This window comes from Phyllobates terribilis, unplaced genomic scaffold (assembly GCF_046119375.1).
Source record: "Phyllobates terribilis strain yellow unplaced genomic scaffold, ASM4611937v1 Scaffold_4__5_contigs__length_816908805, whole genome shotgun sequence".
Lineage (NCBI taxonomy): Eukaryota > Metazoa > Chordata > Amphibia > Anura > Dendrobatidae > Phyllobates > Phyllobates terribilis.
The window spans coordinates 703,639,147-703,665,848 of NW_027362764.1; positions in this window are offsets into that span (position 1 = coordinate 703,639,147).

Sequence of the window (26,702 nt, forward strand, 5' to 3'; positions counted from 1 at the left end):
TTAACTTGTGTTTTGCCTTATAATGGACAATCTTACTGAAATGGACACTTTTCTTGTTTACCTCTAACTACCCGTCAGGTACATGAAAGAACTTTGTGGCTGAGGACTATGTGCAGCCCAAAAACTATCTCTTGTAAATAATTGCACTCCCTGGAGTGCCCCTTTAGGTGACCTCAGAAGGAAAACCTGTCTGGTGTGGCACTAAAGGAGGTCCAACTCAGGATCTCCATGCCCTGCAGCCACCCCAGGGCCTACGTGGAGGGTTTGGGACAGGTCCCTCAAGCTACCAAGTACTCTGCCCTGTGAGATGGACATCCTGTCTGGGAACCTCACCACAAGAGACTTGGATTCCGGGGTTGCTTATTAAATTGTATACATATATTTGTTCTTTATAATGTTTTATATGCAACGTTCAAGCCAAATTTCCTCCCATAAAGGGAATATTGTTATTATTGCTGTTATAAAAAGTACTTCAGTCCGGGAGTACTGAGCTTTGCTAGGGGGGAATGTGGCGCCCCTGTTGTGCATTGGTGCCACAGATCCTAGAGGGGTGCATGGACGGATTCCTCCACAAGAGGCCCTCATAGCATTCACACACCTCCACCTTCCACCTCAGACCACCAGAGGGAGCCCAGATAGGGATATAAAAAAGGAAGGTGGAGCTAGGCAGTCAGTTCCTGCAGTAGATGAGCCTGAGAGAGGTCAGCCTGCAGCGGAGCTCAGTCTAGAGAGAGCTCAGACTAGTGAGCCAACGGCGCGCCGACGCCAAGACGGCGGTGAAGAGTAACGAGGCCTACTGCCAGTGTGAAGCCTAGTAAGGGCTACCAGGGTCAGGAGTCACTGAGGCCCGAAATTCCAGGGAGTGTGAACTCCAACAGAAGGCCCTACCACCAGGTCAGCCGGTGCAAGACAGAGACAAAGTTAGGCCTAGCTCCAGGCAGGTCATAAACTTACTAGGAAAAGGCAAGAAGCAGGAGGCCCCACACCCGCTCACTGGGGAGAGTCCTGAAATGCACCCTTCACTCTACAGTGCCCTGGACCATGCATGAAACAACACCAGTAAAGGTACTGAAGTGAACTGAACTGTCGTGTGTGTGCCTATTCTTCTTCTGACCCGGCTGGGTCCCCTCTGTCCAGCATCCTTTCTCCTATGCTGCCCTGAGGCCCCGCTCCACCTGTGGGGAGCCGCAACAACTAAGCTGCCGGACCACCGGCCTCAGATGACTGTAGCAGCGCTGGTGATCCTCACCAGACACCACGGGTGGCGTCACAAACTTTCTCCTTTCCCATACACCTTTTCCCAACATTCCTTCTTCCTTTTAAAGAGTGACCCCAGGGTACAGCCTCGGGAGCTGGCCAACACGGCATACCCCAAAACTAACAGCAAGGCCTGGACGCCGAGTCGTCCCCATCCCCTGGGCGCGTCAGTTACAAAGCTATTCTATGAAATAGGATAGGGGATTCCTCACTTTAGAAGACAGTGGTTGGCCCACAGTCTAGCCTACTGTAAATGTGGTCAAGCAGTCCACACCTTGTGTGAATGTTGTAGTCAGGCAGTCCGCACCTAGTGTGAATGCTGTGGTCAGTCAGCCCATTTTGTATTATTGACGGCCTTCGGTTGAAACTCGACCCATGACGACTGGATGAATTAACGATCTTCAGGAAGATCAATTTTGTGAAAGACTACATAGGTCCACTAGGGTCTTCTACAACTTTATCTTGATAGTGTCAATCCTTTGGATTGGCTGCTGGTCTTCCTCTTTGCTTTCTTCCTTCTATACTTCAAAGTGTGATGTCCTTTTCCAATGATTGCTGTCTTCCAGTCAATCCTTAGACTAGTGTAAATGCTGTTGTCAGTCAGTCCACAACTAATTCAAATGCTCTGGACAGTCGGTCCTCGTAAATTTTGTGGTCAATTGGTCCACAGTGTAGTCTTAATACTGTGGTCAATCTCTTGTAATCGCGGTATTGATTGTTATATCACTGATTACAAGGCTATTCTATGAAAAAGAATAAGGGATTCCTCACTTTAGAAGACAGAGGATAATGAAAAGAAATGTTCCTTATGTCTCTACCTAAGATATGGTTGTGTTATACTAGGAGTTGTGTATAGAAAATATACATATGTAAAGCACTAACAGTATATTCTCATGTATCAGAAATGTGTTGTCAAACCTCCGCAGGTCTAGAACTTATGCCTAGACTGACTATTATCAGTAATTAATATGAATATTAATTACCTGTTATGTGACTTTCCACATTCTTTTCTTGGAGTCCACAAGGAAACATTTCAAATCCCACCATGTCAATGGGCGTCAGTCGCCTGTAAATATTCAAAAGAGTGATAATATGTTCCTGCTACATGCTATACACACCAAAAAGTATAACACTCTAGGGCCAAAATTACTTATTTCAAAGATAAAGACTGTGGTCACTCGGTCTGCATTTTATTATAAAAATTGTAGCCAGACAGTCCACAGTCTATTTTAAATTTTATGCTCAATCAGTTCACAGTCTACTGTAAATGTGGTCAGGCCGTCCACATCTAGTGTATATGCTGTGGTCAGTCAGTCAGTCCATTCTTTATAATTAATGGCCTTCGGTTGAAGCTCGAGCCATGACGACTTGATGAACTAATGATCTTTAGGAAGATCAATCTTGTGCAAGACTAGATAGGTCCACTAGGGTCTTCTTCACCATTATCTTGATAGTATCAGTCCACTGGATTGATTGCTGGTCTTGCTCTTTGCTTTCTTCCTTCTATACTTCAAAGTATAATGTCCTTTTCCATTGATTGCTGTCTTCCATTCAATCCTTAGACTAGTGTAAATGCTGTTGTTAGTCAGTCCACAACTAATTCAAATGCTGTGGACTGTCAGTCCTTTTAAATGTTGTGGTAATTCAGTCCACAGTGTAATTTTAATAGTGTGGTCAATCTCTTGTAATCGCGGTATTGATTGTTACACCGCTGATTAAAATGCTATTCTATGAAATAGAATAGGAGATTCCTCACTTTAGGAGACAGAGGTTGGCCCACAATCTACTGTAAATATGATCAGGCAGTCCACAACTAGTGTGAATGCTGTGGTCAGTCAGTCCATTTTTTATTATTGACGGCCTTCAGTTGTAAATGGAGCCATGACAACTGGATGAATTAACGATCTTTAGGAAGAACAATTTTGTGCAAGGCTAGATAGGTCCACTAGGGTTTTCTTCACCAATATTTTGATAGTGTCAATCCTTTGGATTGGTTGCTGGTCTTCCTCTTTGCCTTCTTCCTTCTATTCTTCCGAGTATGATGTCCCTTTCCAGTTATTGCTGTCTTCAAGTCAATCCATAGACTAGTGTAAATGCTGTTGTCAGTCAATCCACAAATAATTCAAACGCTGTGGACTGTCAGTCCTTTTAAATGCTGTGGTCATTCAGTCCACAGTGTAGTCTTAATAGTGTGGTCAGTCTCTTGTAATCACGGTATTGATTGTTACAACGCTGATTACAAGGCTATTCTATGAAATAGAATAGGGGATTCCTTACTTTAGGAGACAGAGGTTGGCCCACAGTCTACTGTAAATATGATCAGGCAGTCCCCAACTAGTGTGAATGCTGTGGTCAGTCAGTCCATTCTTTATTATTAAAAGCCTTTGGTTGAAACTCTAGCAATGACGACTGTATGAATTATCGATCTTTGGGAAGATCAATTTTGTGCAAGACTAGATAATTGTAATTGCGGTATTGATTGTTACACCGCTGATTACAAGGCTATTCTATGAAATAGAATAGGGGATTCCTCACATTAGAAGCCAGAGGTTGGTCCACAGTCTAGTCTACTGTAAATATGATCATGCAGTCCACAACTAGTGTGAATGCTGTGGTCAGTCAGTCGATTTCTTTATTATTAACGGCCTTCGGCTGAAACTCTAGCTATGACGACTGGATGAATTAACAATCTTTGGGAAGATCAATTTTGTGCAAGACTAGATAGGTCCACTAGGGTCTTCTTCACCATTATCTTGATAGTGTCAATCCTTCGGATCAGTTGCTGGTCTTGCTCTTTGCTTTCTTCCTTATATTCTTCAAAGTATGATGTCCTTTTCCATTGATTGCTGTCTTCCATTCAATCCTTAGACTAGTGTAAATGCTGTTGTCAGTCAGTCCACAACTAATTCAAACGCTCTGGACTGTCAGTCCTTTTAAATGTTGTGGTCATTCAGTCCACAGTGTAATTTTAATAGTGTTGTCAATCTCTAGTAATCGCTGTATTGATTGTTACACCGCTGATTATCAGGCTATTCTATGAAATAGGATAGGGGATTCCTCACTTTAGAAGACAGAGGTTTCCCCACAGTCTAGTCTACTGTAAATGTGGTCAAGCAGTCCACACCTAGTGTAAATGCTGTAGTCAGGCAGTGCACACGTAGTGTGAATGCTGTGGTCAGTCAGCCCATTTTTTATTATAAATGGCCTTCGGTTGAAACTCGAGCCTTGACGACTGGATGAATTAACGATCTTTAGGAAGATCAATTTTGTGAAAGACTACATAGGTCCACTAGGGTCTTCTCCACCGCATTATGAAGCTTTTTTTTTAAGCTTTTTTCACTGTTTTCAGAACATTAACAATAAGAACATGGAAGAGTCCAGGAGCCATTTGGTGAGCTGCATATCCTGCTACATGTTCACAGACTTGCCAGTGGAAAAGCCAAACTTCACATGCCAGAAATGCAAGCTTGTGTCCCTGTTGGAGGAAAAGTTGCGAAATCTAGAAGAGAGGTTAACTACCTTGAAAATCATTAAGGAAGGTGAAGAGTTCTTAGACAGAGCAGAATTATCTCTTCATGATTCAGAAAGAGAAGAAATTCGAACTGCACCTGACGAAACAGAGGAATGGAAGCATGTGACCCACAGAAGCAGGAGGATCGAGAGGCAGTCAGCACCCATACTGCTCAGGAACCAGTACCAGGCTCTCACGCAGGAGAACCATGAAGAAATACAGCAAAATAAGACTTTGCCAGCAATGAATAACCTTGTAAGCCCTCAGAATCCTCCTGGATGGAGAAAGAAGAATGTTGTGAAGAAAAAACGGAGAGTGGTGGTCATGGGGGATTCCCTGTTAAGAGGAACAGAGGCCGCTATCTGCAGACCAGACATAACCTCAAGAGAAATGTGCTGTCTTCCAGGAGCAAAAATTAAAGAGGTGTCTGACAGGATATCAAGACTCTTCAGACCTACAGATCACTACCCATTCCTGCTAATACATGTGGGGACAAATGACACCGCAAGAAAGGACTTGGAAACCATCTGCAGTGACTTTGAAGACTTAGGCAAGAAAGTGAAAGAATTGGGAGCGCAGGTGGTCTTCTCATCCATCCTCCCAGTGGATGGCCATGGAACAATGAGGTGGAATAAGATTCTACAGGTGAACAACTGGCTACGTCGATGGTGCCGTCAACAAGGATTTGGATTTCTGGATCACGGAATGAATTACCTATACGATGGACTACTTGCTAGAGATGGGGTGCACCTTACGAAGACTGGAAAACATGTATTTGGAAGTCGCCTTGCTACACTCATCAGAAGAGCTTTAAACTAGAACAATGTGGGAAGGGAAGCAAAAGGCCAGAAAAAGCCATACAGCTGACAAATACTATTGAGATCTCTGCTACTGGAAGTGGAAAAGAAGAACAAAGACAAAAAAATCTAAATAATAAAAATATGGGAGGAAGAGAAACCAATCACAAACTAAAATGTTTTTATACAAATGCACAAAGCATGGGCAACAAACAAGGAGAATTGGAACTACTAATGCAGGAAAAGGAATATGATGTCATTGGAATCACTGAAACTTGGTGGGACGATACACATGATTGGAATAAAAGGCTAAAAGGATACAACTTATTTGCAAGAAACAGACTTGATAAACGAGGAGGAGGTGTTGCATTGTATGTTAGAAAAGCGTATATCTGCACAGAGATTGAAGCTTCAGAGACTGGGAGTTCTGTGGAAACTGTTTGGGTAAGAATACAAGGAGAGAACAACGGAAAGGACACCATTGTAGGCATTTACTACAGGCCACCTGGGCAAGCTGAAGATATGGATGAACTCTTTATGTATCAAATGACCAAGTTCTCCAAAAAATATGACGTAGTGGTCATGGGAGATTTCAACTATCCAGACATTTGTTGGGAATCTCTCTCAAGTAAAACTAACAGGTCAAGCAAATTCTTATCCTCTCTTGCTGACAACTTTATCTTCCAAAAGGTAGGGGAGAAAACAAGGGGATCTGCTACTTTGGATCTAATCCTTATAAACAGGGAGGAAATGGTTGAGGAGGTAAAGGTGGCTGGGACCCTAGGAGGCAGCGATCATGCTATTATAGAATTTTGGATAACTAGAGGAGGAAGACATGTGAAGACTCAAACTTCAAGGTTAGATTTTAGAAAGGCAGATTTTAAGAGACTCAGAAAGAGAATAGGAGGGATCCAATGGCTGGATGTCCTTAAGGACAAAAATGTCCAGGAAGAATGGGAAATTTTTAAAAATGAGATTCTCAAAGCACAATCGTTAACAATCCCGAAAAGTAGGAAGAATGGGAAGCATTTAAGGAAACCAGGATGGATGAACACAGAATTTAAACACATGCTAAAAAGAAAGAAAGAAATGTTTATTAAATGGAAAGAGGGAGGCATATCTAAAGAAGATTATAATGCAGTCTGCAGATCCTGTAGGGCACGTATCAGGTTAGCTAAAGCTGACAATGAATTAAGGCTTGCAAGAGATGTCAAAAGCAATAAAAAAGGATTTTGGGGGTATGTCAAAAGTAAAAGAAAGGTCAAAGATGCTATAGGATTTTTACAGGATGAAAATGGAGAAATGGTAAGAGAGGATGTTGAGAAGGCCGAACTTTTTAATTCCTATTTTGCATCTGTTTTCTCTCAGAAAGAAAATGTAACATCAACTGATCTTCACTGTCCTTTTAAAGGAATAGAGGAATCCAAGTTATCTGTAAACAGAAAGATTGTGAGGGAATATTTAGCTAACATAAATGAGTTCAAGTCTCCAGGTCCAGATGAATTACACCCCAGAGTACTGAAGGAGATCGTAGAAGAAATTTTAGAACCACTCTCCATAATCTTTGAAAATTCTTGGAGAACAGGAGAAGTCCCAGAAGACTGGAGAAGAGCAAATGTTGTTCCTATCTTCAAAAAGGGGAAGAAGGTGGACCCAGGGAACTATAGGCCGGTGAATCTGACTTCTATACCAGGAAAGATCTTTGAACAAATTATTAAACAACATGTATGTAAGTACATGGATAAGAATGAAGTGATTAACCAGAGTCAGCATGGGTTTGTAACTAACAAGTCATGTCAGACTAACGTAATTTCCTTCTATGACAGAATCACTGGGTGGATCAGGGAAATGCTGTAGATATAGTATATCTTGACTTCAGCAAAGCATTTGACAAAGTATCTCACACCATCCTTATTGAAAAAATGACCAAGTATGCAATGGACCAGGCAACTGTTAGGTGGATTCATAACTGGCTTAGTGATCGGACTCAAAGGGTGGTTGTAAATGGCTTCACATCCAGCTGGATGAATGTCTCAAGTGGGGTACCACAGGGCTCCGTCCTGGGACCTGTATTGTTCAACATCTTTATCAATGATTTAGATGAAGGAATTGAGGGTAAACTGATTAAATTTGCTGATGACACAAAGCTAGGAGGGATAGCTAATACTAGAGAAGAGAGAGAGAGGATTCAAAAAGACCTAAATAAACTGGAGCAGTGGGCAGCAACCAACAGAATGGTTTTTAACAGGGAAAAATGCAAAGTACTACATCTGGGCAATAAAAATGAAAAAAGCATACACAGAATGGGAGGAATAGAGCTAAGCAACAGTACATGTGAAAAAGACTTAGGTATACTAATAGATCATAGACTGAACATGAGTCAACAGTGTGATGCAGCAGCAAAAAAGGCAAATACAATTCTGGGATGTATTAACAGAAGCATACAGTCTAGATCACGTGAAGTCATTATCGGTCTTTACTCCTCTTTGGTCAGACCTCATCTGGAATACTGTGTACAGTTTTGGGCACCACATTTTAAAAAAGACATAGACAAACTGGAGCAAGTTCAGAGAAGAGCGACCAGAATGGTGACTGGTCTGCAAACCATGTCCTATGAGGAACGGTTGCAGGATTTGGGAATGTTTAGCTTGCAAAAAAGAAGACTGAGAGGAGACTTAATAGCTGTCTACAAATATGTCAAGGGCTGTCACATTGTAGAAGGATCATCTTTATTCTCATTTGCACAAGGAAAGACTAGAAGCAATGGGATGAAACTAAATGGGAGGAGACACAGATTAGATATTAGAAAAAACTTTTTGACAGTTAGGGTGATTAATGAGTGGAACAGGCTGCCACGAGAGGTGGTGAGTTCCCCTTCAATGGACGTCTTCAAACAGAGGCTGGACAGACATCTGTTTGAGATGATCTAGTGAATCCTGCTTTGAGCAGGGGGTTGGACCAGATGACCCAGGATGTCCCTTCCAACTCTACCATTCTATGATTCTATGATTCTATGATAAATGCTGTGGTCAGTCAGCCCATTTTTTATTATTGACGGCCTTCGGTTGAAACTCCAGCCATGACGACTGGATGAATTAACGATCTTTAGGAAGATCAATTTTGTGAAAGACTACATAGGTCCACTAGGGTCTTCTCCACCGTTATCTTGATAGTGTCAATCCTTTGGATTGGCTGCTGGTCTTCCTCTTTGCTTTCTTCCTTCTATACTTCAAAGTATGATGTCCTTTTCCAGTGATTGCTGTCTTCCAGTCAATCCTTAGACTAGTGTAAATGCTGTTGTCAGTCAGTCCACAACTAATTCAAACGCTCTGGACTGTCAGTCCTTTTAAATGTTGTGGTTATTCAGTCCACAGAGTAATTTTAATAATATGGTCAATCTCTTGTAATTGCGGTATTGATTGGTGCACCGCTGATTACAAGGCTATTCTATGAAATAGGATAGGGGATTCCTCACTTTAGAAGACAGAGGTTGGCCCACAGTCTACTGTAAATATGATCAGGCAGTCCCCAACTAGTGTGAATGCTGTGGTCAGTCTGTCCATTCTTTATTATTAAAAGCCTTTGGTTGAAACTCTAGCAATGACAACTGTGTGAATTAACTATCTTTGGGAAGATCAATTTTGTGCAAGACTAGATAATTGTAATTGCGGCATTGATTGTTACACCGCTGATCACAAGGCTATTCTATGAAATAGAATAGGCAATTCCTCACTTTAGAAGCCAGAGGTTGGTCCACACTCAAGTCTACTGTAAATATGATCATGCAGTCCACAACTAGTGTGAATGCTGTGGTCAGTCAGTCGATTTCTTTATTATTAACGGCCTTCGGTTGAAACTCTAGGTATGACGACTGGATGAATTAACGATCTTTGGGAAGATCAATTTTGTGCAAGACTAGATAGGTCCACTAGGGTCTTCTTCACCATTATCTTGATAGTGTCAATCCTTTGGATTGGTTGCTGGTCTTGCTCTTTGCTTTCTTCCTTCTATTCTTCAAAGTATGATGTCCTTTTCCATTGATTGCTGTCTTCCATTCAATCCTTAGACTAGTGTAAATGCTGTTGTCAGTCAGTCCACAACTAATTCAAATGCTCTGGACTGTCAGTCCTTTTAAATGTTGTGGTCATTCAGTCCACAGTGTAATTTTAATAGTGTGGTCAATCTCTAGCAATCGCGGTATTGATTGTTACACCGCTGATTATCAGGCTATTCTATGAAATAGGATAGGGGATTCCTCACTTTAGAAGACAGAGGTTTGCCCACAGTCTAGTCTACTGTAAATGTGGTCAAGCAGTCCACACCTAGTGTAAATACTGTAGTCAGGCAGTGCACACCTAGTGTGAATGCTGTGGTCAGTCAGCCCATTTTTTATTATAAACGGCCTTCGGTTGAAACTCGAGCCTTGACGACTGGATGAATTAACGATCTTTAGGAAGATCAATTTTGTGAAAGACTACATAGGTCCACTAGGGTCTTCTCCACCGTTATCTTGATAGTGTCAATCCTTTGGATTGGCTGCTGGTCTTCCTCTTTGCTTTCTTCCTTCTAAACTCCAAAGAAAGATGTCCTTTTCCAGTGATTGCTGTCTTCCAGTCAATCCTTAGACTAGTGTAAATGCTGTTGTCAGTCAATCCACAAATAATTCAAACGCTGTGGACTGTCAGTCCTTTTAAATGCTGTGATCATTCGGTCCACAGTGTAGTCTTAATAGTATGGTCAGTCTCTTGTAATTGCGGTATTGATTGTTACACCGCTGATTACAAGGCTATTCTATGAAATAGAATAGGGGATTCCTCACTTTAGAAGACAGAGGTAGGCCCACAGTCTACTGTAAATATGATCAGGTAGTCCACAACTAGTGTGAATGCTGTGGTCAGTCAGTCTATTTTTTATTATTAACAGCCTTTGGTTGAAACTCTAGCAATGACGACTGGATGAATTAACGATCTTTGGGAAGATCAATTTTGTGCAAGACTAGATAGGTCCACTAGGGTCTTCTTCACCATTATCTTGATAGTATCAATCCATTGCATTGGTTGCTGGCCTTGCTCTTTGCTTTCTTCCTTCTATTCTTCAAAGTATGATTTATTTTTCCATTGATTGCTGTCTTCCATTCAATCCTTAGACTAGTGTAAATGCTGTTGTCAGTCAGTCCACAACTAATTCAAATGCTGTGGACTGTCAGTCCTTTTAAATGTTGTGGTTATTCAGTCCACAGTGTAATTTTAATAATATGGTCAATCTCTTGTAATTGCGGTATTGATTGTTACACCGCTGATTACAAGGCAATTCTATGAAATAGGATAGGAGATTCCTCACTTTAGAAGACAGAGGTTGGCCCACAGTCTAGTCTACTGTAAATGTGGTCAAGCAGTCAACACATAGTGTGAATGCTGTAGTCAGGCAGTCCACATCTAGTGTGAATGCTGTTGTAAGTCAGCCCATTTTTTATTATTAACGGCCTTCGGTTGAAACTCGAGCCATGACAACAGGATGAATTAACGATCTTTAGGAAGATCAAATTTGTGAAAGGCTACATAGATCCACTTGGGTCTTCTCCACCGTTATCTTGATAGTGTCAATCCTTTGGATTGGATGCTGGTCTTCCTCTTTGCTTTCTTCCTTCTATACTTCAAAGTATGAAGTCCTTTTCCAGTGATTGCTGTCTTCCAGTCAATCCTTAGACTAGTGTAAATGCTGTTGTCAGTCAGTCCACAACTAATTCAAACGCTGTGGACTGTCAGTCCTTTTAAATGCTGTGGTCATTCAGTCCACAGTGTAGTCTTAAAAGTGTGGTTAGTCTCTTGCAATCGCGGTATTGATTGTTACACCGCTGATTACCAGGCTATTCTATTGAATAGAATAGGGGATTACTCACTTTAGAAGACAGAGGTTGGCCCACAGTCTACTGTAAATATGATCAGGCAGTCCACAACTAGTGTGAATGCTGTTGTCAGTCATTCCATTTTTTATTATTAACGGCCTTCGGTTGAAACTCTAGCAATGACGACACAACTGGATGAATTAACGATCTTTGGGAAGATCAATTTTGTAACAACCTATAATGTGACACATAAGCAGATAATATAAAAGTCTAAATTTTATTATATTGATGTATTAAAAGCAGTAAAGAATACATAAAATGATGAGGGGAAGGGGAACGACAAAGAAAGGTCACCTGGGCAGACAGCTATAGTACATAATAAAGTCTCCACCAAAAAAAATAAATAAATCATATAATACAAAAGTGTAGGAGAACTATACCACAGTAAATCATCTAAATATGACATAAAGTGCAAAGTGCTAATATGTAAACAAAATAGGAGAATGATTACAGAGTAGTGAGGTCTATGGATATAGTACCACAGGAATATAGGGTGGATAGAGGATAATAAAGCTGTACTGACCCACGAGACCTGAATCCTACTGTTCTAATGTAAATTTATTCCACCATGTCTTGAGACGACGGTGGTATAGGAGTTTGAGAGAGTACTCTCTATCCACCCTATATTCCTGTGGTACTATATCCATAGACCTCACTACTCTGTAATCATTCTCCTATTTTGTTTACATATTAGCACTTTGCACTTTATGTCATATTTAGATGATTTACTGTGGTATAGTTCTCCTACACTTTTGTATTATATGATTTATTTATTTTTTTTGGTGGAGACTTTATTATGTACTATAGCTGTCTACCCAGGTGACCTTTCTTTGTCGTTCCCCTTCCCCTCATCATTTTATGTATTCTTTACTGCTTTTAATACATCAATATAATAAAATTTAGACTTTTTATATTATCTGCTTATGTGTCTCATTATAGGTTGTTATTATTTATGCAGACACATGGGCATACCTATCTGCTATGTGATCTAGGTTTTTGATTGTTAAGATCAATTTTGTGCAAGACTACATAGGTCCACTAGGGTTTTCTTCACCATTGTCTTGATATTGTCAATCCTTTGGATTGGTTGCTGGTCTTCCTCTTTGCCTTCTTCCTTCTATTCTTCCGAGTATGATGTCCCTTTCCAGTAATTGCTGTCTTCCAGTCAATCCATAGACTAGTGTAAAGGTTATTGTCAGTCAGTCCACACCTAATTTAAATGGTGTGGACTGTCAGTCCTCGTAAATTTTGTGGTCAATTGGTCCACAGTGTTGTATTAATTCTATAGTCAGTCTCTTGTAATCGCTTTATTGATTGTTACACCGCTGATTACAAGGCTATTCTATGAAACAGAATAAGGGATTCCTCACTTAAAATACAGAGGATAAGGAAAAGAAATGTTCCTTATGTCTCTACCTAAGATATGGTTGTGTTATACTAGGAGTTGTGTATAGAAAATATACATATGTAAACCACTAACAGTATATTGTCATGTATCAGAAAGGTGTTGTCACACCTCCGCAGGTCTAGAACTTATGCCTAGACTGACTATTATCAGTAATTAATATGAATATTAATTACCTGTTATGTGACTTTCCACATTCTTTTCTTGGAGTCCACAAGGAAACATTTCAAATCCCACCATGTCAATGGGCGTCAGTCACCTGTAAATATTCAAAAGAGTGATAATATGTTCCTGCTACATGCTATACACACCAAAAAGTATAACACTCTAGGGCCAAAATTACTTATTTCAAAGATAAAGACTGTGGTCAGTCGGTCTGCATTTTATTATGAAAATTGTACTCAGACAGTCCACAGTCTATTTTAAATTTTATGCTCAATCGGTTCACAGTCTACTGTAAATGTGTTCAGGCAGTCCACATCTAGTGTATATGTGGCGCCCCTGAGGGTTCGACCGCCACAGGAATGAATGCTGCACTTCTTTAATGGAGTGTGGTGTTCCTCCTCTGAGGTAAGCCTGGTATGATGGTAGTGTTCCAGCCTCTTGCATCCAACACCACATTTCCCCCAGAGGGAGCTAGTATGCACTAGGTGCTGCTCCCCTGGTTACAGGGAGACTGGGGAACACAAAGTGGTAGGAACCAGTTAGTGGGTGTGGGTGGAGGAACAGTTAGTTTGTGACACTGCTAATTTCATATTTAATAGAATGCCATCTTTTATCTTGGTCCTTCTGTCCCTGTCTGCCTAGTGCAGAGTCCAGTCCTTCAGACCTGTGTGGTCTCTGGCAGTCTTTCTGTCAAGTGGTCGTACTGTGCTGTCAAAATTCTGTGTGTAAAGTGACTTCCCTCCTGGAGCGCAGATCCTGTGTGGGCCTGCACCGGATGGGACACAGCCCTAGTACCCCGATCTATGGGACGAGAGGGAGGTTGCAGACGAGGAATGTTAGGTCCTGAGGATCCCGCCGGGCTTGGGATGGAGAGGAATTGCCACCCGAGCCATACACCTGAGAGGAGCTCAGAGGGAGACCCGGCCTATCTACACACGCACAGACGGGAAAGGGTAAAGTCTGTAGTGCAGGAACACTCTGGTGTAGGGACGCTACCTAACACTGGACTTCCTCGGAGGTAGTCGGACCCCCCGTCCCTGGTGGCCGCAGGACTCCGCGAGGTGCAGGGAGAAGCCGTGCGCTGCTTGAGAGAACTGTGAGTAAAGCCTCGGAAATTCATCCCTATGGCCTCCGGACTGTTCATTACGCGCCATCCCACGCGACACTGTGCCCGTACTCCCACACTACTACCCCCCTTTATCCCGTCCTGCCTGCCCTGAGGCCACGCTCCGCCTGTGGGGAGCAGCGAGAACTTTAGCCGCCATGACACCGGGCCTCAGCGGACTGTAGCGGCGGTGGTGGCGCATCACCAGACACCGCAGGTGGCGTAGTCGACAATTACCACTCAACCCGGAAAGCCCTAACATCATTTTTAATGTGACGGCCCTGGGCACGGACCGGGTCCAGGCCACGACTGCTTCCCCCAACATCTGACCCGGCTCCGAGTACCCCCATCTTCCCAGGGCAGGGCTGAGAGCGTCACATCACTGGCGTAGTCGGCAGGATATTGTGCCCGCAGCAACGGAGAAAAGTGCCCATTGCTATCGGGTACTGTGTGCCTTACACCTTGGACTGTTGTTTTACACTTAAAATGGCGCCCGCCCAAGAAGAACAGGCGCCACGATGCTGTGAAAAGACTGTCTTTGTACACCTCCCATCGTGGGCTGGACTCCCGCTTGGCGCCAAAAATGTGGACTGTCCCTTCCATCAGAGACTGTCCGCGGGGTAATGCCCGTCAAACTGGATGGGCTGAACAAAGGCGGGCCTGTCAGCATTCCGCCCAGGAACCGCCCCGAAAGAGGAGGAAGAAGAAGAAAAGCAACAAGGTGCGGCCATGGCAGTCGAAGCTTGGCAGTCAACGGAGACAGACATGGATGTCTCTGGGGAGCAAGACCATGCGACCACTGAACCCGGTTCAGGCCCTTCACCCGGCAGAGAGCAAGGCGGCAACGTATTGACTCGGGGAGATATTGAGTTTCTCCACATGGAAGCTCCGGGACTTGCAAGGAGACAGAAGAAGGCCCAGGAAGCGGCAACGGCAGCGTGGAAAGCGGAGATGCTGCAGCGTATCCGAGACCGCCGCTGAGGAGTGGAGGTTCCAGGACTAGTCGACTCGGAGGTCGAAGTGGAGAGTGACCTAGCGGCATGTGAGAGTGCGACCCCTGCCCCGGCTGCAGAGCCATCAGAGACTATCCTGGACCTCATGGCGGAGTACATAGTCCCCCACGCAGCCACCTGGGAGCAAGCGCTAGCTCCTGAGCTGCAACCGGCAGCCATCGGTGGGGACCTGCGCTGTCGCGAAAGCTCAGAAACGGAGGTGCCTGGAGCTGCGGAGGAGGCTACCGGCTCCAACCTGGACTGGTCCGCATCTCCCGACGACTTGCAGCAACCCGTCCTCACCCCGCTACCTGCACCAGCGGTGACCTGGCCCGAGGCCGAGGAGTGGGCCTGGGAAAACCAGGGGGACGACCTAATGGGCTTCCCGTGGGAGACCCGAGCAGAAGCGCGAAGGAGGAGCCAATGGTGCAGTGATCAAATCTTCCAGCTAGCACGGGAGCAACGTCGGCGGGAGCAACGCTGTGAGCGCCTCGAGGTGAGGACCAAGGCTGCGAAGACTCGGGCGCGTCAGGAGGAAGCCACCCGTCCCAGTCCCCGATATGAAGGCCAGATTGTACGTTTTCACCATGGAGGGGGCTGGGGGTTCATCCGGAGTCCCATGTTTCAGGACGATGTGTTCATCAACCGGCGGGACGTCGAGCCGTGCCTTAAGAAGGGACACCCCGGCCGGAGCCTCTCCCCGGGCGATGCTGTAACTTTCACTCGCCACCAGGGGGAGCGTGGGTGGTACGCCCTGGATGTCAGCAAAGTGTCTGGGAGTGACGCCACCCCGCCCTCAGCATCAGGTGACCGGCTAGCCTCTGTCGGGAGGAATGAGCCCTTCCCTCCACGACAGCCCCAAGTCTAAAGCAGCCCCCGGCTACTGTTGTTGTTGTGTATGGTTTAGATAATTGCTGCTATTTTTGTGTTCTTTTTCCTTGATACAGAGACTTTGGTCCCTGTGGACTATGGCAGGCGGCGGACTGCATTGTAAATAGTTATGCATCTATTTAGGTGCTTCCTATTGGTTTTATACAAAACCGTGCCTTCCCGCTACCTCAGACCTCAGAAGCAAAACCTGTCTGGAGTGGCTTCTGTGGGGGTCCAACCCTGGATCTTCATGCCTTGCAGCCACCCCAGGGCCCACGTAGAGGGTTTAGGGCAGGTCCCTCTTGCTACTGAACTGACTGTCGCCACTTTTAACCAGTCCGCTGCCTTGATCAAAAAGTCTCTTGTCTTAATTTATAATTTTGCACTTTTATATATTTGTATGTTTATAATTTTATACTTTTGCACTTTTATAACTTGTTATGCAACGTTCCAAGAAATGTGCCTCCCATAAAGGGATGATAGTTTTTGCTTGTTATATAGAAAGAAATTTTCCTAGGTGTTACTTCCTTTGCAGCCTGCGGACGTGCTGTGTTTTACCAGGGGGGAATGTGGCGCCCCTGAGGGTTCGACCGCCACAGGAATGCTGCACTTCTTTAATGGAGTGTGGTGTTCCTCCTCTGAGGTAAGCCTGGTGTGATGGTAGTGTTCCAGCCTCTTGCATCCAACACCACATTTCCACCAGAGGGAGCTAGTATGCACTAGTGCTGCTCCCCTGGTTACAGGGAGACTGGGGAACACAAAGTGGTAGGAACCTGTTAGTGAGTGTGGGTGGAGGAACAGTTAGTTTGTGACACTGCTAATTTCATATTTAATAGAATGCCATCTTTTATCTTGGTCCTTCTGTCCCTGTCTGCCTAGTGCAGAGTCCAGTCCTTCAGACCTGTGTGGTCTCTGGCGGTCTTTCTGTCAAGTGGTTGTACTGTGCAGTCAAAATACTGTGTGTAAAGTGACTTCCCTCCGGGAGCGCAGATCCTGTGTGGGCCTGCACCGGATGGGACACAGCCCTCGTACCCCGATCTATGGGACGAGAGGGAGGTTGCAGACGAGGAATGTCTCAACCCGGCCAAGGACCAGGATCAAGAAGGCCCGGGAGCTTTAGAGTGTGGCTCCCTAACAAATGGGTCCCGGGGAGGATGCAGACGGAGCGGAGTTCGCCACCTGTCCTCGCCTACCTGATCTATTCAGAGGGATTCCGGCTGCAAGAGGGGTACAGGCCCCTGACACCCGACCTCGTACTCTACGTCCAGGACGGGAAAGCCCGGTTAGGCCCTGAGGATCCCGCCGGGCTTGGGATGGAGAGGAATTGCCACCCGAGCCATACACCTGAGAGGAGCTCAGAGGGAGACCCGGCCTATCTACACACGCACAGACGGGAAAGGGTAAAGGCTGTAGTGCAGGAACACTCTGGTGTAGGGACGCTACCTAACAATGGACTTCCTCGGAGGTAGCAGGGAGAAGCCGTGCGCTGCTTGAGAGAACTGTGAGTAAAGCCTTGGAAATTCATCCCTATGGCCTCCGGACTGTTCATTACGTGCCATACCACGCGACACGGTGCCCGCACTCCCACACTACTACTCCCCTTTTATCCTGCCTTGCCTGCCCTGAGGCCACGCTCCGCCTGTGGGGAGCAGCGAGAACTTTAGCCGCCATGACATCGAGCCTCAGCTGACTGCTAGCGGCGCTGGTGGCGCATCACCAGACACCGCAGGTGGCGTAGTCGACAATTGCCACTCAACCCGGAAAGCCCTAACATCATTTTTAATGTGACGGCCCTGGGCACGGACCGGGTCCAGGCCACGACTGCTTCCCACAACATCTGACCTGGCTCCGAGTACCCCCATCTTCCCAGGGCAGGGCTGAGAGCGTCACATATATGCTGTGGTCAGTCAGTCAGTCCATTCTTTATAATTAATGGCCTTCGCTTGAAACTTGAGCCCTGACGACTTGATGAATTAATGATCTTTAGGATGGTCAATCTTGTGCAAGACTAGATAGGTCCACTAGGGTCGTCTTCACCATTATCTTTATAGTATCAATCCATTGGATTGGTTGCTGGTCTTGCTCTTTGCTTTCTTCCTTCTATACTTCAAAGTATCATGTCATTTTCCATTGATTGCTTTCTTCCATTCAATCCTTAGACTAGTGTAAATGCTGTTGTTAGTCAGTCCACAACTAATTCAAACACTGTGAACTGTCAGTCTTTTTAAATGTTGTGGTCATTCAGTCCACAGTGTAATTTTAATAGTGTGGTCAGTCTCTTGTAATCGCGGTATTGATTGTTACAACACTGATTACAAGCCTATTCTATGAAATAGGATAGGGGATTAATCACTTTAGAAGACAGAGGTTGGCCCACAGTCTCGTCTACTGTAAATGTGGTCAAGCAGTCCACGCCTAGTGTGAATGCTGTAGTTAGGCAGTCCACACCTAGTGTGAATGCTGTGGTCAGTCAGCCCATTTTTTATTATAAACAGCCTTCGGTTTAAATTCGACCCATGACGACTGGATGAATTAACGATCTTTAGGAAGATCAATTTTGTGAAAGACTAGATAGGTTCACTAGGGTCTTCTCCACCGTTATCTTGATATTGGCAATCCTTTGGATTGGCTGCTGGTCTTGCTCTTTGCTTTCTTCCTTCTATACTTCAAAGTATGATGTCCTTTTCCAGTGATTGCTGTCTACCAGTCAATCCTTAGACTATTGTAAATGCTGTTGTCACTCAGTCCACAACTAATTAAAACGCTGTGGTCTGTCAGTCCTTTTAAACGCTGTGGTCATTCAGTCCACAGTGTAATTTTAATAGTGTGGTCAGTCTTTTGTAATTGCGGTAATGATTGTTATTCCGCTGATTACAAGGCTATTCTATGAAATAGAATAGGGGATTCCTCACTTTAGAAGACAGAGGTTGGCCAACAGTCTACTGTAAATATGATCAGGCAGTCCACAACCAGTGTGAATGCTGTGATCAGTCAGTCCATTTTTTATTATTAACGGATTTCGGTTGAAACTCTAGCCATGACGACTGGAGGAATTAACGATTTTTGGGAAGAACAATTTTGTGCAAGACTAGATAGGTCCACTAAGGTTTTCTTCACCATTATCTTGATAGTATCAATCCATTGGATTGGTTGCTGGTCTTCCTCTTTGCTTTCTTCCTTCTGTACTTCAAAGTATGATGTCATTTTCCATTGATTGCTTTCTTCCATTCAATCCTTAGACTAGTGTAAATGCTGTTGTCAGTCAGTCCACAACTAATTCAAACGCTGTGGGCTGTCAGTCCTTTTAAATGTTGTGGTCATTCAATCCACAGTGTAATTTTAATAGCGTGGTCAGTCTCTTGTAATCGCGGTATTGATTGTTACACTGCTGATTACAAGCCTATTCTATGAAATAGGATAGGCAATTCCCCACTTTAGAAGACAGAGGTTGGCCCACAGTCTAGTCTACTGTAAATGTGGTCAAGCAGTTCACACCTAGTGTGAATGCTGTAGTCAGGCAGTCCACACCTAGTGTGAATGCTGTGGTCAGTCAGCCCATTTTTTATTATTAACGGTGTTCGGTTGAAACTCGAGCCATGACGACTGGATAAATTAACGATATTTAGGAAGATCAATTTTGTGCAAGACTAGATAGGTCCACTAGGGTTTTATTCACCATTATCTTGATAGTGTTAATCGTTTGGATTGGTTGCTGGTCTTCCTCTTTGCCTTCTTCCTTCTATTCTTCCGAGTATGATGTCCCTTTCCAGTGATTGCTGTCTTCCAGTCAATCCATAGACTAGTGTAAATGCTGTTGTCTGTCAGTCCACACCTAATTTAAATGCTGTGGACTGTCAGTCCTCGTAAATTTTGTGGTCAATTGGTCCACAGTGTAGTCTTAATACTGTGGTCAGTCTCTTGTAATCGCGGTATTGATTGTTACACCCCTGATTACAAGGCTATTCTATGAAATAGGATAGGGGATTCTTCACTTTAGAAGTCAGAGTTTGGCCCACAGTCTAGTCTCCTGTAAATGTGGTCAAGCAGTCCACACCTAGTGTGAATGCTTTGGTCAGTCTGCCCATTTTTTATTTATAACGGCCTTCGGCTGAAACTCGAGCCATGATGACAGGATGAATTGACTATCTTTAGGAAGATCAATTTTGTGAAAAACTACATAGGTCCACTAGGGTCTTCTCCACCGTTATCTTGATAGTGTCAATCCTTTGGATTGGCTGCTGGTCTTGCTCTTTGCTTTCTTCCTTCTATACTTCAAAGTATGATGTCCTTAGACTAGTGTAAATGCTGCTGTCAGTCAGTCCACAACTAATTCAAACACTGTGGACTGTCAGTCCTTTTAAATGCTGTGGTCATTCAGTCCACAGTGTAGTCCTAATAGTGTGGTCAGTGTCTTGTAACTGCAGTATTGATTGTTACACCGCTGATTACAAGGCTGTTCTATGAAATAGAATAGGGGATTCCTCACTTTAGAAGACAGAGGTTGGCCCACAGTCTACTGTAAATATGATGAAGCAGTCCACAACTAGTGTCAATGCTGTGGTCAGTCAGTCCATTTTTTATTATTAACGGCCTTCGATTGAAACTCTAGCCATGACGACTGGATGAATTAACGACCTTTGGAAAGATCAATTTTGTGCAAGACTAGAAAGGTCCACTAATGTTTTCTTTACCATTATCTTGATAGTGTCAATCCTTTGGATTGGTTTCTGGTCTTCCTCTTTGCCTTCTTCCTTCTATTCTTCCAAGTATGATGTCCCTTTTCAGGAATTGCTGTCTTCCAGCCAAGCCACAGACTAGTGTAAATGCTGTTGTCAGTCAGTCCACACCTAATTTAAATGCTGCGGACTGTCAGTCCTCGTAAATTTTATGGTCAATTGGTCCACAGTATAGTCTTAATACCTTGGTCAGTCTCTTGTAATCGCGGTATTGATTGTTACACCGCTGATTACAAGGCTATTCTATGAAATAGGATAGGGAATTCCTCACTTTAGAAGACAAAGGTTGGCCCACAGTCTAGTCTACTGGAAATGTGGTCAAGCAGTTCACACCTAGTGTGAATGCTGTAGTCAGGCAGTCCACACCTAGTGTGAATGCTGTGGTCAGTCAGCCCATTTTTTATTATTAACGGTGTTCGGTTGAAACTCGAGCCATGACGACTGGATAAATTAACGATATTTAGGAAGATCAATTTTGTGAAAGACTACATAGGTCCACTACGGTCTTCTCCAGCGTTGTCTTGATAGTGTCAATTCTTTGGATTGGCTGCTGGTCTTCCTCTTTGCTTTCTTCCTTCTATACTTCAAAGTATGATGTCCCTTTCAAGTGATTGCTGTCTTCCAGTCAATCCTTAGACTAGTGTAAATGCTGATGTCAATCAGTCCACAACTAATTCAAACACTGTGAACTGTCAGTCCTTTAAATGCTGTGGTCATTCCGTCCACAGTGTAGTCTTAATAGTGTGGTTAGTCTCTTGTAATCACGGTATTGATTGTTTCACCACTGATTAGAAGGCTATTCTTTGAAATAGAATAGGGAATTCCTCACTTTACAAGACAGAGGTTGGCCCACAGTCTACTGTAAATATGATCAGGTAGTCCACACCTGTTGTGAATGTTGTGGTCAGTCTGTCCATTTTTTATTATTAACGGCCTTCGGTTGAAACTCTAGTCATGACGACTTGATGAATTAACGATCTTTGGAAAGGTCAATTTTGTGCAAGACTAGAAAGGTCCACTAAGGTTTTCTTTACCATTATCTTGATAGTGTCAATCCTTTGGATTGGTTGCTGGTCTTCCTCTTTGCCTTCTTCCTTCTATTCTTCCAAGTATGATGTCCCTTTCCAGTAATTGCTGTCTTTCAGTCAATCCATAGACTAGTGTAAATGCTGTTTTCAGTCAGTCCACACCTAATTTAAATGCTGTGGACTGTCAGTCCTCTTAAATTTTGTGGTCAATTCGTCCACAGTGTAGTCTTAATACTGTGGTCAATCTCTTGTAATCGCGGTATTGATTGTTTCACCGCTGATAATGTGGTGCCCCTGTTGCGCATTGGTGGCACAGATCCTACAGGGGTGCATGGACGGATTCCTCCACAAGAGGCCCTCATAGCATTCACACACCTCCACCTTCCACCTCAGACCACCAGAGGGAGCTCGGATAGGGATATAAAAAGGGAAGGTGGAGCTAGGCAGTCAGTTCCTGCAGTAGATGAGCCTGGAGAGGTCAGCCTGCAGTGGAGCTCAGTCTAGAGAGAGCTCAGACTAGTGAGCCAATGGCGCGCTGACGCCATAAAAGCGGTGAAGAGTAGTGAGGCCTACTGCCAGTGTGAAGCCTAGTGAGTGCCCCGAGCGGCCGAAGGCAAGTGGAGTAGCGAGCTACATAGGGGTCAGAGGAGCTTAGCCAGCTCACCCCAATACCATTTACCGGACATCGGGTCCTCGTCTGCAAGGATCTCTAGGACCAGCATAAACCACCGGAACCCCTGGAGAACTATATGTCCCAGGAACACCAAAAGCTGACTGATATACCAGGGGCAGGAGTCACTGAGGCCCGAAATTCCAGGGAGTGCGAACTCCAACAGAAGGCCCTACCACCAGGTCAGCCGGTGCAAGACAGAGACCAAGTTAGGCCTAGCTCCAGGCAGGTCATAAACTTACTAGGAAAAGGCATAAAACAGGAGACCCCACACCCGCTCACTGGGGAGAGTCCTGAAATGCACCCTTCACTCTACAGTGCTCTGGATCGTGCCTGAAACACCACCAGTAAAGGTACTGAAGTGAACTGTCGTGTGTGTGCCTATTCTTCTTCTGACCCGACTGGGTCCCCTCTGTCCTGCATCCTTTCTCCTACACTGCCCTGAGGCCCCGCTCCACCTGTGGGGAGCCGCAACAACTAAGCTCAGAGGACTGTAGCAGCGCTGGTGATCCTTACACCACGGGTGGCGTCACGAACTTTCCCCTTTCCCATACACCTTTTCCCACCATTCATTTTTCCTTTTAAAGAGTGACCCCAGGGTACGGCCTCGGGAGCAGGCCACCACGGCATCCCCCAAAAATTAACCGCAAGGCCCGGGCGCCGAGTCGTCCCCATCCCCTGGATGCATCATCTCTTCCTGGCGTCATGAACAGGATTCTGTGCCCCCTGCAACGACGGAGTGTTGTGCCCGTTGCCACCGGTTACTGTGCGCCTTTAATCAAAAACTGTGTATTTAACTGTGGCGAAGATCGCCGCCATTGTTGTTCCACCGAGAGGGGAAGAAGGGCGTAACCGCGGGAAACTGAGAGGCGTAAATGCAAAACCGCGCAAAGCCCCGGACATGCCCACGCCTCGACGTCAAACCAGGAAGCGCCAGGTCCTGGAAGGAGCGCCGGTGAGCGCTCTGACGTAGGACGCAAGCGACGCAAGGTCCTGAAGAAGACCGTCACCTGTGATGCTGCGGCCTACCAGAAGAAAAGAAAAGAAGGCAGGCCACGGTTCGCTAGGGGGGCGCCAGAATGTCCGAAGAACAGCACAATGCCGGAGTACCGGTTAACCGCCCTGATGTTCAACCCGTGCTCGGCGCCGAGCAGGCCTCAGCAGCCGCTCCACCAGCAGGGCTTGTAACCCCTGTCATACCCATGGCCCTACTGTACATCCCTGGAACGAAGTGGCTCCCCCAGTACAGCCGCAAACCAGAAACCCTGTCTGGATTTAAAAGGAAAATATGCGGTATACTGGACATGTACTCTATGACAGGCAAGCAAAGAGCCGCTGTTGTATTGGGACAATTGACTGGTGATGCGGAGCGAGAAGCAGAAACCTGGTCGGCCGCAGACCAGGATTCAGTGTCCGCAATCTTTAAATAGTTACAGACTGTCTTTGAGAATCGTACTGAGACAGACCTCCGGATGAGGTTCTACAACTGCTCTCAGCAACCGGAGGACAGTGTTCAGGACTATGCCTGGCGTTTCCAAGGGGCCCTGAAAGCTCTGAAACAGGTTAGTCCAACCAGCATCAATGATGAAAATAAAACGCTGAAGGAACAGTTTATCCGGGGACTGAGGTCTCAAGAGGAGAGCAGGACTGTGCGTTGGTGGTCCCTGGATCATCCAGATGCCACCTTTGGCACCCTTAAGTACATGGCTATAAAAGGACTGCAGCCCCTGGAAACAACTGCTATCCAATGTTACAAGGGTGGGGCTACCCCAGTGCTTGCAGCGTCCACCTTTTCCCCGGTGGCTGCTGAAGCCAAGGTGCAAGCAACGTCCCCTAGTTAGCTGGACAGCCTGCGCTCTGAAGTGTGTCAGTTGAGAAAAATCCTGACCACTGTACTGAGTGCCCCGCAGCTGCGGACGGAGCCCGAGGAGGAAGGAAGGATCCTGCTAGCCGACATCCCTGAGGATGTCCCCTGGATGAGAAGGAGGAGGACAACGCCACCCCCTGGTAGGATAAGTGACCAATGCCGCCCGCCGAGGGACCCTGTCTGCCACCGCTGCCACAAGTCAGGTCACACCATCCAGAGCTGTCCTTTAAACGAGAAAACCCTGGGGCCGAGGGCCGACACCCTGGAGTAGACTCCCCAGGCCCATCAGACTGGTACAGCAGGTTCGTGGGAGGAAGACCTTTCCTGTCCGTTGTGCTGGACGGCATTGCGACATCCGCTCTGCTGGACACAGGATCTCAGGTAACCATCATGCCTGATGTCCTCTACAAAAGGTTCAAACCTTTCCGTTTATCCCTCAAACGGCCTCCCTCTTAACCTGGTGGAACTGAATGACCAGGGACTAATTGTAGTAGAGACTAATACTGATGATACAAACTTGTATATGGTACTTGGCACTAATATTGTTAGTAACTGTTTGGGAGAAGTTGTGTTCTTGCTCCAACAGATAGCTGACACTGCCAGACCAGGGCAGAGAAGGGCGCTGCAGAAAGAGATCTGAGCCCTTATGTACCAGCAACAGGTAAAGCTAACAGGCGGCGAAATTGGTAATGTACGGGTAACAGACCCGGTACCCATTGTGATTCCCCCGATGAGTGAAATGCTGATTTGGTGTAGAGCAGCAATAGGTCTCAAAGGACGGAGTTACCAGGCGGTAGTAGAGCCCTTAGCTCGGAACATAGGCCTACACTCTTGACTGCTAGAGGGGTAGTGGATGTACGCAATGGGAGGGTGCCGGTATGCCTCCTAAACTATGGGGAGGACGAGGTTAGATTACCACGCTACGCCACTGTTGCCAAACTGTACACAGTAAATAACAACTCCATACACACGGCGGAGTCCTTAAACTCACCAGACGAAGTGGAGGATAATGACCCGGAAACCCAGGTGGAGGATTAGTGTCAACAGCTCCATGTGGGGACAGACACCTCTCCTGCCCATAAGAAGCAGGGTGTACACCGGATGGTTCAGGAATACGAGCAGGTATTCAGTAAGCACCCACTTGGATTTGAAAGGATTAAGGGGGTTCAACACCATATCCCCACAGGTGACCATCCACCCATCAAAGAAGGTTACAGGCCTATACCACCAGCACACTACCAGAAGGCGAAGGAGATGTTGCACGACATGAAGGCAGGGGTAGTAAGGGATAGTTGTAGTCCATGGGCTGCTCCTCTAGTTCTAGTCAGGAAAAAGGACGGAAGCATGAAAATGTGTGTAGATTACAGACAAGTAAATCGCATTACACATAAAGATGCATACCCTTTACCACGTATAGAGGAATCCCTAGCTGCCTTAAAGTCTGCAAATTACTTCTCCACCCTTGATCTCACTAGTAGGTACTGGCAAGTAGCTGTTGCCGAGGAGGATCGGGAGAAGACGGCCTTCACCACCCCGATGGGACTCTGCGAGTTCAATAACTTGCCGTTTGGACTCAGCAACACCCCGGAAAGTTCCAAAGATTGATGGAGTGCTGCCTGAGACACCGCAACTTCGAGACTGTACTACTATACCTGGACGACGTGATAGTGTACTCTAAAACGTATGAGGACCACTTGAAGCACCTGGCGGAGGTATTTGAGTCACTTTCCCTGTATGGGATGAAGCTGAAGCCCTCAAAGTGCCACCTGCTTAAGAGAAAGGTACAGTACCTGGGGCACATTGTCAGTCCAGAGGGAGTAGCACCAGACCTGGAGAAGGTCACTGCCATCCAGAAATGGCCGGAGCCGAAGAGCCTCAAGGAGGTACGTCAGTTCCTGGGACTAGTTGGATACTACCGGAGGTTTGTGAAGGACTATACTTTGAAAGCTGCGCCTCTGCAAGACCTCCTGGTAGGACAGTCCCCCAGAGGCAGAAATCCCCTGTTCCAGTGGGGTAACGAGCAAGCTGAATCCTTTAAGGTGATGAAGGAGATCCTGACTGGCGAAGAGATCCTAACCTACCCTGACTACAGCCAACCGTTCCTGCTGTATACTGATGCCAGCAACGAAGGATTAGGAGCTGTTCTGAGTCAGAAGCAGAATGTCAAAGAGAAGGTGATCGCTTATGCAAGCAGGAAGCTCCGCCTGCCCGAGAGGAACCCGGAGAACTATAGCAGCTTCAAGTTGGAGTTCCTGGCCCTGGTCTGGGCCATCACCGAGCGGTTCAAGCACTACCTAGCCTCCAGTAAGTTCACTGCCTTCACTGATAACAACCTGTTGACTCATCTGGAAACAGCCAAGCTAGGAGACATGGAACAACGATGGATGGCACGGC